The 11,388-nt window shown below is 41.2% G+C and overlaps 1 protein-coding gene across 1 annotated transcript in view; it reads left to right on the top strand.

Moving 5' to 3' along the window:
- Positions 1–283: 283 nt before the first annotated feature.
- Positions 284–11,388, top strand: part of LOC111871674 (uncharacterized protein KIAA0513) — a 34,047-nt gene continuing 22,942 nt past the window's right edge. Inside the window, exon 1 of the mRNA XM_033754345.1 lies at positions 284–312. The gene's annotated coding sequence lies outside the window, so the exon portion shown is untranslated. The remainder of the gene's footprint in view (positions 313–11,388) is intronic.

The following is an 11,388-nucleotide window of genomic DNA, read 5'->3' as shown; positions in this document are numbered from 1 at the left end:
CGCCGCCATATTATTATTGATAGTAGGAAATTTAGAAAGAATATACAGCTGAGGTGATCTCTAGTTGCATGACTTCCATACCTAATTTCATGGAAATATGTCGGCTGTTTCAGGTAGTACCGTGGTTGGGACTCAAATATTGTATCGTAGATCTATCTCCAGTAACAGATAACTTATGTATTTATCTTTGTGTAGTAAGGGAAGGGTGCCTATTATTGTATAGTCCCGTGATATGAGATATCTTGGCAGAAGAGATGTTGAAATCTTGTGGTGACTACGTGAACTGCTTCTTTGTAACCCTGAAGAAGATCGGTAAGCAACGAGACACCCAATGTTGGTTCGTTCACGGAGCAGTATATCATTTCTCTTCTTTGCGTACACAATAAGATAGAAGAGAAGTGGGTCAAATGCATGAGTGCTCTGGGCGCACAAGATTGGGGGGTTGAGGAAGTCTTCTTTGTGGGCTTTATATGCAGAAAAACATTAAAAGTATAGGTTATATGGTGAGGAGGGTAACTTTCTGATGTTAGGGTACATACATATTTATTTACGTGTTTGCATTTTTTTTTTGTATTCTTCTTCAGAGAGAAGGTAGAATGATTTAGTTACTATAAAAATTGTCCCATGATTTTATATCATAACTCCAGGTTGTGATTCCAGAGGTTATTTTGAGTGAACATATGATATCAACATTAAGTCCTGTTCTCGAAGATTTCGGTCATGTATTTTAAATATAGCGCATGCGCGTAACAGGCGGGTACGTATTTATGCACGCCAACGCACCATTGGCACGGAATCTAGCAGACAGTGCAGTCAGGTTGTGCTGTATTGTAACGGAAGTAACTGTGAACGTGCTGTTTACATTTACCATGACAGCATGACGAAGCACCCCCGCACTACAGTACGGACGTCATACGGTCTCGGAATGAACAGCTCTCTGTCCAACGGGTCGGCCGTGGAGATAAGCTGAATTGGCCACCACGTTCACCGGAGCTCAGCACCAAACGTTACCGTGCACGAGGTCACATGAGAAGCACGGAGTATGGACGTAAGGTGGACATAAGAGATTAATTATATCAGCGAATGTCCGATGCCACAGGACAGGTACAAACTGCAGCTCTACGTAAGGTTACGTCTTCCCCGGTGAAACGAACCAGGCTGTGCAACCAAGTGACCGCGGCCATTTGGAACAATTACTTTAAGCTACGTAAATTGTACAAGGTAATCATTTTATATTTTTCCTAACAAAGACGCGTTTATCGAATAACAAACTGCTTCAGATTAAGCTAGAGTTCAAATATTCATAGTTGGAAACCGATGAAAAAAGGACTCATGTTTATATAATGTTTAATGATCTCAAGAATCACCAACTGAAATTATGATATGAAATCGCTGCACACACTATATACTGTTTTAAGAGAGGTACAGCAAACCCTCCTACAGCACGGATATATTTAACATAGATTCGATTATACGCCTATAAATAAATTCAAATAATTATTTGCTTAACGTGGGAAATCCTCTTATATACTGTTTCTCACACAGGCCGTGGTAGCATACCAGGTTTATTCCGTACGTAACTGTACCAGCATTTTGACTGTACCAGATATTCCGTATTTAATCGGAATAGCTCGCTCAGTGTATCTGAATGACCGGGTTCGATTCCCGGTAGAAGCAATACATTTTCTCTTCCCCAGACATTCCATACCGACTCTGGAACCTATCTAACCTGCAATGCATTGGGCACCAGGGGCTTTATCGCCTGAGATAAAGCGACCGGAGCTTGAAGCTGACCATTCATCTCCATCTAGTACCGAGGTTAAGAATGTTGAAGTTAAGCCTTAATTCCCCTACATGCCTTCCTTTGATTGTGCTCAGTTTTATAATTTAGGGCATGGAATAACTTTACCATTTACCTTACCAAATATCCCGCTAATATTTTGTTTGAAGTCTAACTTTCCGCTGATGTTTTGTTTGGAGTCTAACTTTCCGCTGATGTTTTGTTTGGAGTCTAACTTTCCGCTGATGTTTTGTTTGGAGTCTAACTTTCCGCTGATGTTTAACTTTCCGTTGATGCTTTATTAACGTACACAGTTTGCCCTTAAATATGTAGTATATTTTTTCTTTTGACTTTCCACAGCCGTGTACCCATATCCCAATAAATCCCATACAATATTAAGTTCATATATATTCAGTGAATATACCGCTTTCGAGGACCAGATATCCTCGCGTTGTACAAGAGTTTGCTGTACTTCTTATTAGGAACATTTCTTTTGCATCTGTAAGGGTCTTAGATAACCGCATCTTAATTGTGCGTTCGGTTATATACTCAATGTCCGAAAGCATGCGCATGTGCTCGTATTGCAGCCGAAGTCCAATAATTCCAGGTGTCAAAGAGCACTTTCATTCATATTCAAGTTGTGTGTAGGCTCGGGTTAGGTCTGGGGCACGTCCCGCGAGAACACTTAATCGGTTTTAGCCCGAGATGAAAGACTGTCCCAAAAGCAATAACCTTGAAAAAGGTAGCAGAACTCATCTGCGCTGTAAGATCTTATATCCTCACGGCACATAAATTAATAGTAATGCATGATCTGTAATTCATTTGCGTATATAGATAGGAAAATCAAAGTCTTGTTTTCTGAGCAAATATTTCGCGTGACAGGGAGTGGAAATGGTCATAATTGTTGAATTCAGCTTCAGAGAAGACCCAGTGAATAGATATAACATGTTTAAAATTATTCTTCTTTGCTTCATTCTTTAAATTAATAGGAATTAATGATGACGTTATTGGATTTTTTTCAATTGACCTGATCTTTCCAACCGCACTATGATCCTGGGGTCGACTCAGCCTCTAAAAGAAATGAGTACCAGGAATCTTCCTGGGGGTAAAGGGAGGTCGGCGCGTAAGGCTGACAACCTCACCTCCATTTGTGAGCCGATTGTATATAAAATGTGAGAGCCTCAACGTCTCACAACCGTATGGGCCTCCACGGCCTATCACAAGGATATCTTTACTTTTTTTTTCTTTTTTTACTAGGTCAGCTTATCACCATCATTACAAAATAAACGGCATTGTTGTTTGCACAATAGAACATTGAGATTAGACAGTGGGAACAGCAATAGCTCAGTCGGTATAGCGACTGGCTACGGTATGGACGGCCTAGGTATCGGAATTCGAGTCGCTGTGGGGGCAAAATTTTTGACCACGCCGTATCGTTCAGACCGATTCTGGGGCCCAACCAGCCTCCTATCCAAGGGGTACCGGTTGCTCTCTCCCTGGGGGTAAAGCGACCGGGACGTGAAGCTGACCAGTTACCTCCAACTATCAATAGTACCAACACTAGCCTTTCAAATTGTTAGGGTAATACCGCTAATATTAGTTGAATGCCTCAACCAATCGTCGCAAGAATTGGTATCAGGCCACCTGAGCCCATATCAACAGCTTACTTAAGAAATTCCTGCCACTAGTAATACCAGCACTACAACCTCTCAAACTATCGGTGTAATAACCTTAATATTACATAAATGCCAGAACTAGTCTTCATGAAACTTGGTATGCATGTCATGCCGTCTGAGGCCATGTCAATTGTGTACCTCATAAATCGCTCTCATCAGTAATACCAACATTGAAACCTCCCAAATTGTATTACAGTACAAGCTCGGTAATCCGGCCGTGCGCTAGCCCGACACGTCCAGTAATCCGGCATCAGGCTTCAGGCAGGCTTCCGCGACCTTAAACATGTTTCTACAGGCAGTAGAGTGTGACTTATGTTCAGCAGAAACTGATTTATATAGACCCTCGCTAGTACACGGTGTTTAAGTTGTTCAGTACTGTTTATTCCTGTGCAGCACTTTTCATACAGCGGTGAATTTAATGTGTGCTGAAGATGTCCAGCTCTGACAACGTAAACATAAAACTTTAATTGCTAAAACTTAAATAATTAAGAAACTTGACAAAGGTGAAAATCTTGTTAATTTGGCTAAAGAGTACGGTGTTGGACGTGCTATGATATACGATATCAGGAAAAATAGAAGATCGAGAGTTTTGTGAAACATACCGACAGTTGCCCCAGTGACAGGAAGACTCTAAAATCTGGTGGGTACCTTGGACACCCAAGTGGAGAACAGTTAAAATCAAGAGATGGTTTGATAGAGGTAGTGTTCTTACCGCCAAACTGCACCCCACTTCTACAATCAATGGATCAGAATGTTATATAATTTGTGAAGTGACATTACAAAAGGACCTTCTGTGCAGTGTAATAAACCAAAATTATGATGATAGTCAATGTCTGAAACGACAAAACCTGAAAAACATAGTTCTTAACCTCGCATATGCATGGCAGAATGTGCCTCCTAAAATTAGAGTTTCTTCTTGGAAAAAAAATGTGGCCTTCACGTCCACTGTCCTCTGGTAGCAGTGAATTCACACGGCCAGAAGAATCGGAAGATATAGTACAGTCCTAACTTCTGATCTCCAAGAAGCAATAGCTGAACTGTGTGGAAGAAGGCTCATCAGGTCCAACAATTGCTGACATAAGTAACTGGTTAGCTGGGGGTGAGGAGGAAAATCTTCAAATCATGACAGATGAAAAGATAATCAACAATGTGCTAGAAGACAACAGCGAGAATGAGCAAGAGTCAAGTATTTCACCGGTTATGCACACAATACGACACGTTGACCACATGAGTGCCTTCAACACGTGTTATAAATTGGCCAAAGGAAACAACGTGCAACATCCTCACATTAAAAAGATTGCAAGAAGTTTGAAAAGATATTTAGAAATAAAAGACCGAACACTATTGTATTTTTTGTTTTGTAAAAACGCGGTGAAATGAAGCCCCAAATATTAAATTAATGAACAAAAATTTACAGTACATACGTATATATGTAAAATAAATAAAAGATAATAAATTCCGTTAAACTATAACGATTCTAAATCTTCTATGTTTTACAGTACAACTTAATAAATTTGTTCCGACTTTTTCCAGTAATCCGGGCGGTAACTTGGTCCCATATGTCGGATTACCAAGACTGTACGGACTTCATTACGCGTTCATAGAAAAGTTTTCTTTCTACTTGCCGTGTCAGATACTAAAGTAACAGTGAATGGAAAGTGGGCGATTAGTTCTTCCCAGAACTTCTTTTTTTGCTAATTAGATTATAAACTGCTTCACTCAGGTCAGATTTTCTTGGCGAATTTCGATTTTATAGGCGAAATGACTTGTACGTAAGCAAAAATTAATTTCTTGGTATAATTACTGTATTTTGTGCTCAGTAAACTTCCATCGAAATTTCAACGGACTTTTTATTAGTGTTAAGTAATTATGATGTGAACGTAGTTCATGGAGGTAGGCCTAGGCCCACTGGGGCTGTAGTGCCAAGGGGGGAAAAAAGTAATTATGATGGCCGTCATTTAGCTTGGTATAGATCCATTTACCAGAAGTGGCCGCAGTACAAGGGACTTAGTCCCACCCCACTAGCATTAAAAAAATAGATTCATTTATGGACTGGAAATGAGTGGGGCTTGTAATACGTTCGGAAATATGAGAAATGCGCCCACCACAGCGGCCGCGCAGTCTAAGGCATGAACCGTCTTCTCTCATTCGTGGGTTCGAATCCCAACTCGAGGCATGGATATGTGTGTGCGTTTATTCTGTTTGTGTTTTATATGTAAGTAGTGGCCTTGGGACTCGCTGATCATCCGTCTAAGGAGTCCTACCGACTGTGTATTGATTAAGAGACTGAAAAAGCGGCCAAGGTTCACAAGGGATGCAGAGCCATAGATAGGCATGAGAAATGCGCACATAATTTTAATTGTAAAATTGGAAGGAAGAGGCCCTATTGAGAGACCAAGATGGAGGCTAATATTAAGGATAATCTAAAAAAGAGGTATGAGGATATGGCTGGACTCATCTGGCTCAAGCTGAATTCAGTGGCTTACTTTCATGAGCACGGTAATGAACCTTCGTTTTCCGAGAATCGCTTGCCTAGCTGCACAACTATTAGCTTTTCAAGAAGTACTCTGCCCCATTCAGTCAGTAGTTTAATATTAGCTTGTACTGTCTTCGCTCGCTTGGAAACCGGGATCGTGGGTTCGAATCCCACTCAGGGCATGGATGTTTAGTTTGTGTGTGTGCGTTTTTCTGTTTGTGTACCGGTAGAGGCCTTGCGACGAGCTGATCACCCGCCCAAGGAGTCCTACTGAATGTGTAAGATCTAGAAAAACCGAAGTGAACGGAGAAGTTCATGGAGGTAGGCCTAGGCCCACCAGGGCTATAGTGCCAAGGAAAAAAACTGTTATTTGTTTCTTAAGACTATGGTTTCCTGTAATTTATTCATTCAGTATTAATATTCATTTTTAAAGTAGGCGTGTGTAAAACATACATTACATTATTATACATTACTTATTTGTGTGCGTGTCTGGATGTAAGTGGAATTTTTCAGGTGAGAAATTTGTACTTTTCTGTGAGCATACACCGAACCCCAAGATACAAACTCACTTTGTTAAAGTCTTGGTTTTTTTGAGCGTGTAGTAGCATTTCTTCTACAATTATGCAATCCCACACAACCCGTGCTTCTATCTGAACATGCTCATTCATCGTGCTAATTGCAATGCATTAATTAATAATTTTTTTAATTGCTAATGGGGTGGGACTAAGTCCCTTTTACTGCGGCCACTTCTGGCCTATTTTACCAACCCCAGATGATAGGTGAGGGTGATTGTGGAGCAGTTGGTGGAATGAAGATTGGCAGGGGAAACCGAAGTACTCCGAGAAAACCTCCCCCAGCGCCACTTTGTCCACTACAAATCCCACTTGACCAGACCCGGGGTCGAATCCGGGCCGCCGCGACTAACCGCTTGAGCCATGGCGCGGCCACTTTGCAATGCATTAAGGGCGACTTGTAAGGCATAATAAACATTGCTAGTTAAAATACCAATTGATTTATGCCTCTTCAGTATACTATGTAACTAATGAATCCATGGTTCGAAATCCTGAATTTGACCATCTTGTTTCGTACTTCCCCCCCCCCCTTCCCCGGTGCATCTTACACTCACAGATCACGAGCCAGACCCTCTAGCCTGCTTCCCATCAGAATTTATTTGGAATTATGGATATTATAGACAGTCGGTAGGACTCATTGAACGGGCGATCAGCCGTGTCGCTAGGTCCCTGTCTACACAGGACGATATAAACACATAAGAAAAGCCGATAAACATCCATACATCAAGTGGGATTCGAACTCACGACTGCAGTGTTTAAATGGGAAAAGACATTTCATATCTTAGACCGTGTGGCCACTATGATCAGGTTAATTTGTAGATTTTGAGAGGTAAATGTTGTGCTCAGATTAAAGATGAATAAGTTTACACTTGTTCAGCACAGTAACACAGCACCACACAAAGAGAACAACAACTTCTCGGAAGAATTAAGGCTTACTTCCTGCAAATATTTTCATCTGAATAGAGAGTCCAGCCAGACTTTCACAGTGATCTATCTTTGCGCAAAATTCCCATTGCTAAACACGCTCGGTACAGTTGGCCCACTTGAAAGTTAAAATCTCAAAGTTTCACACTTTCTCCATGTTACAATCAACATAGAACTCTGTGGCCTGTAGTCCGCAAACGAACTATACCGACCGAGCGACCGTCGCTTGCTGGCGAATTTAGTGCCAACTTTAGCCGATAGATGATGTCGCGTGATCATCACAACCGATCCCCACGGCCGTTAATCTCGGTTTTCTAGACCGTAGCCGCTATTTCCTTGAAATAGCTATTCAATTATCGTCACGAGGCTGAGTGGACCCCGTTCCGGACCCACTACTTCTCAGAAAATCGAACCTAGGTCCTCTAGATCTGTAGCCAGGAACTCTGACCACTAGACCACAGATGCGGTCTAATCAACATAGAAGTGTCATAGTATGTATTTGTATGTTTGTAGTTAATCACCATACCAAATTTTACCCACGGTTTCAGTCCGGTTGTCATTTCTGTTTCGTGCTCAGGCTATTTTATTAGTGTTCGTTTTCGCGATATACCGTCATATGAAATCAACCCGGAATACTATTAAAGTATATCAATGTTATTGAATTTTCCTCGATCATATGCTTCTAATTCCCAGACATGTTTCGTTCCTTATTAGGCCATCTTCATGGGTTGTTGCTTGAATTAAAAGGAAACTTTACACAAGTATGCTTGTTGTATGGATTGAATCCAAGTCGTAATTATTCAAAATTGCTTTATCTTAGTCCTAATATAAATAAGTACAACCGTTATCAAAATAATAAAACAAATGGCTTGTTAACGCTGTAGAGCAGTTATCGCTACAGTTGAGTTGTGTACCACGTTCTGTGCCAGTTGGATGATTGTCTCATCGTTTTGGGGGTCTGTACCTATAATGTAATGATCCAGGAATTTCGTGCCTTTCAGATCGATGTATATGGATAGCTTACGTGGGAGCCTAGTAATGGTATTCACGCTGATTTCGTATTCAGGATGTCAGTTTTATCTTGACAGAAGTGTTTCATGTTTGTCCTCATTTCCTCAAGGCGAAAGGGTAGCACGATAAATAATCAATCAGCCCTTGTTTATGAATCTTTTCTAATCGTATCATTTCTAACTTTAATATGGCGCGCTTCAAAATCATTTGGCATCTGGGAATTGGGCCCCTTCTTGACCGTTACAACCTCATTCCCTCGGTAGTGCTAAAGGACTTCCCACTACTCTTGATCCGCGCGATATGTACGTAATTTTCAAATAGTTTAGGGAGTTCTTTTCCTTGTTCGAGTATTCTGTCGCCATGTTAAAATCCCATTGGCTTTATGTTTGAAACGTCCAGTATGGGTTATGTTTTTGATAGGAGGGGTGTTAGCAAAACAACCTCCTGTGAGCTGTTAACAAAACAAGCAACGAGAAAAAAAATATTATGTGCATAATTATATACAAACATAAGCTACTTCTTCACGTAGTCACTGTCGGAACTGGGGCACTTGTCATAACGGGGAATAAGTTTTTGTATGTCTGCGTCAAAGAAGTCTGCTGCCTGTGAGCTTGACTACGTTTTGACACCTTCCATCAGCTCCTCATTGCTGCTGAAGGGCTATGATCCTAACCAGTTCTCTAGGTATGTAAACAGGTGGTAGTTGCTCGGAGCGAGATCAGGGCTGTAAGGAGGGTGGGCAAACAACTTACTTACTTACTCATGGAGCTGAGCCCTTCTTGAGGAGAAGCCAAATCTGCAGATACTCAATAATTTCTCGGCATTTTATGGAACCAAAAGGTTCATTACCGTGTTCACAAGAGCCCTTCACTGGTCACGTACAATTAAGTAAGTTATGTTCTCAGAATGAATAATATCGACAGTGCGTTAGACAAAATCGTATCTTGCTCTCTGTCACACTTGTTTGACGTAACCACAGCGGTGAGAAAGGAAAACAAAGTAGTTTAAAATCCCACGATACAAGTAATTTAAAACATGTGTACAGTAGTCTTCAGCGCAAATATAAAGCGTCAAATTCTAATTTCAGTGAATTATTAAAATGATTAACCACTACTGCCACCGGCGATTTCATATTTTACATTTAGAGCAGAAGTTTCGAGACTAATTAGAGTCACATCCCTTCCATCCATGAAAGTTTAAACTGCCTACAGTATTGCGTTTCGGAATTCAGTGATTCGCCATCCAGTAAAGGTTCGGCCACACAGAGCGCTACGCTATGTTCGCTACGTACGCTACGTACGCTGTGTACCCTCTGCGACGCAGCTAACATAGGGAACATAGCGTACGTAGCGTACGGAAGTCTGTGTGGTCAGTCACATTGGCAATAAGGGGAGATATTTTTCTGTTCGTATAGCGAACATAGCATACGTAGCGTGCGTCGCGTACGTAGCGCTCTGTGCCGCCGAACCTTAAGACTGTGATGATCTGATTCGAACATTAGCTGTGAATTGTCTGAAAGAAGTCTATACAGTGAACGGATAAAGGGGCACTTCATGTCCGCCTGTTTGTTACACAGAAGCCACTCAAGTGGATTTCGATGAAATGTAGTATTGAGGTCTACATGTCGAAAGTAATTTATTTTTTGTTCATATCGGTCCATTATATCAGTTGTTTTGTGTACGAGTATATCGGCAACTCAAATCCTGTTTATTTAATTTTCTCTAAAAAAAAAAGTAAAGCTATCCCTGTACCAGGCCATGAAGGCCCATAGGGTTGTGAGACGTTAAGGGTCCCACATTATCTAGACAATCGGCTCAAAGATGGCGATAAGGTTGTCAGCCCTACGCGCCAATCGCCCTTTACCCCCAGGAAAATTATTTATTTAATTCCTGGTACTCATTTCTGTTAGAGGCTGAGTGAACCCCAGGGCCATAGTGCGGCCGGAAGGATTAGGTCAACTGAAAAAATCCAATGACCTCATCGGTATCTGAACCCGCGACCTTCCGAACGGTTTATTATTAAAGAAAGTGATGCGTAATTAAGACGACGGGATAGCGTAGTCAGTATAGCTACTGGCTGTGGGCTGAACGACAAAGAGGTTGGAGTTCGAGTCCCGGTAGGGTCAAGAATTTTCTCTTTTCCACGTCGTCCAGAGTGGCTCTGGGGTCCACCCAATCTCCTATTCAGTGTGTAGCGGGGGCTCTTTCCCCAGGGTTAAAGCGACCGGGACGTAAAGCTGACCACTCACCTCCAAATAGTGCCGAGGTCAAGAAATTGTGGATCTATATATTCACTCCCCCATACACCTTCATGGTGTAGCGCTTAATTAGTTAAGCACAGGGACAACTTTACCTTTTTATGCATAATATAGATACTATTAACACTAAGAGCTTTACTCGAGACATTTTTGATGTGACGAATATTTAACGAAATACAAGTAAAAATGTTTACTAATTTTATGCAGTGTGATTAGCTTTGCGACAAGGAATTTATATTCACTCTCGAGAATATCAAGTTGGGTTAAGTAAGTGAAATCGCAAGATGCACGTTTGAAATATATGTTTGCTGTCTTGGAATTCGCAATTCCACTGTTTTTTTTAAGATTTCTAATATATATTCTGTATTCTTTTTTTTTCCCTAAAACTTATAAGCTGTACATCTATCTCGTGGTTCGCCAGAATTCCTCAAATTATACGTAAAATAAAGTATGGAATTATGCAATTTTGTGCTGTTTGAGGACTTTTTTCAGTGTGTTATTCCTGGCTTCTGATAAAGCAGAACATCCGGTAGTTACGTCATAACGCGGGTACAGCTGCTATGTTCGTGAACTTGACCCTCGTGTCAGAAGTTTATATCATAAGCCGTAACGTAATACCGCTCCCCAATGTCAAGGCAACGCAGCTAGTTAAATGTTTCCGCGCCTAATCTAAACGAACGGAAAGGGGGGAG

This window comes from Cryptotermes secundus, unplaced genomic scaffold, assembly GCF_002891405.2.
Source record: "Cryptotermes secundus unplaced genomic scaffold, Csec_1.0 scaffold262, whole genome shotgun sequence".
Lineage (NCBI taxonomy): Eukaryota > Metazoa > Arthropoda > Insecta > Blattodea > Kalotermitidae > Cryptotermes > Cryptotermes secundus.
This window is presented reverse-complemented; position numbering and strand designations above follow the sequence as displayed.